The following is a 1560-nucleotide window of genomic DNA, read 5'->3' as shown; positions in this document are numbered from 1 at the left end:
ATAATCCTCCAATTTCTTAATAGTCGCGTTACCCGAACCTCGAAACGCCCATTAATCCAACTAAAAGGATGAGATAAACCAAGTTGAGAATGGAAGACGTTGGGACAAGTTCTTAATAGTCGCGTTACCCGAACCTCGAAACGCCCATTAATCCAACTAAAAGGATGAGATAAACCAAGTTGAGAATGGCAAGACGTTGGCGCGCCCTGTCGTCTGATGTGCACAGAGTTATTTGTGACGATAAGCTTTCATGATTTGCAACTGTGCAAAGGGTAGGCTGCAAACGCATGTCCTGAGGTTTGTGTGTATTGTAATTGACATTTGTCTGTAGGCATGCCAAGTGGTTCGTCTAGCTGTCCAAGCCACGCGAAGAACTAAGCCACTCCACAGAATGACTCACTCAGATCGAGGTTACCATCGGCTACCGCTGCTTGCGTCCTCTGTTCGAGGAAATTAATAATTTTTGCGCAACAACGAGTCAGCAGGACGAAAGTGTGACGAAAAACTATGGCAACGTTCGATAGAGTAGAGGTAAACGTTTGAGTGAATCTCAATCAATGTTTACACATGAATACTGGTATATTGATGTAGGCAAACTATGGTCGGAACATGAATATCCATTTAGAAATCTTTTCGTTCAATTTAAACGGAGCATGTACCCATTCGACCGTCGCGCGTCCCTTGTTCTTAGGTTTTTGGTGCGACTATGCTTTACAAGAAGCACAAGAAGAATAAGAGGAACATCGAAAGCGGAAGGTTCACAGTGGACCAGTAACACTCGAGAAGTTATTTGATGAAATTTTATCCACATCACCTTGAACTGTGCCAAGGTTAGTAAACAAAAGCACAGGTATGTGCAGCGGGTCTTTGTCAGTCAAGGTTAATGCGATCGCAATCCGCAGTACAAATGTGGCCGAACGACTGAGCCACCGGTATCATGGCGTACTTGTAGGGAATATCAATCACTGATAGTCCATGAACCCAATTCCACTAGTATTGAATTAAACATGCCGGAATCTGTCGAATACATTCATTTGTATGCCAACATAGTCCTCAAGGAGGACTTACCTGAATCTCCACCGAATTCCTGGTTTGCGATGTTCTTCGACTAAATGTGGTGGTGGTGGGTCACCTCAAGTTACAGTTGGTACGATTTTCCAGATGTCGCAGTATATTTTCATCCATAAACTACTCATAAGAGTTTTCAGCAACCCTATGAGTAAACATGTCGGAGGTCGTTCAGCATAACTTGAACGACAAGACCAGCTGCCTTTGTCTCTCGGCTTTTCGGTAATGTATATATTCCGAACATTGACTCTTGAACGAGGATAAATATCAATGGTCGAAATTTAGGACGGTTTCTTCCAAAAGACTTCCAGTGGCTTCCCAGGAGCGAACCAATTAGGACTTAATCTTTAGATTTCTCCAACTTCCGCTCGAAATTGGTCAACCTAAACGCACTCCTGACGTCATAAAATTAATGCCACAGCCCTTTGGAGGTTTCCAAGGTTTCTGGTGCGGCATATTCTTCCATCTTAATAGTGATCAAATGATTGTATA

The 1560-nt window shown here is 43.1% G+C and overlaps 1 protein-coding gene across 1 annotated transcript in view; it reads right to left on the bottom strand.

The window, feature by feature from the left end:
- The window catches only part of T265_07092 (hypothetical protein), a gene marked incomplete at both ends in the record, with an annotated part of 31353 nt that overhangs the window by 9422 nt on the left and 20371 nt on the right, over positions 1–1560 (bottom strand). The window lies entirely within an intron of this gene.

Source organism: Opisthorchis viverrini, assembly GCF_000715545.1.
Source record: "Opisthorchis viverrini unplaced genomic scaffold opera_v5_156, whole genome shotgun sequence".
Lineage (NCBI taxonomy): Eukaryota > Metazoa > Platyhelminthes > Trematoda > Opisthorchiida > Opisthorchiidae > Opisthorchis > Opisthorchis viverrini.
The sequence above is the reverse complement of the archived record's forward strand: the minus strand, read 5'-3'. Positions and strand labels throughout refer to the sequence as shown.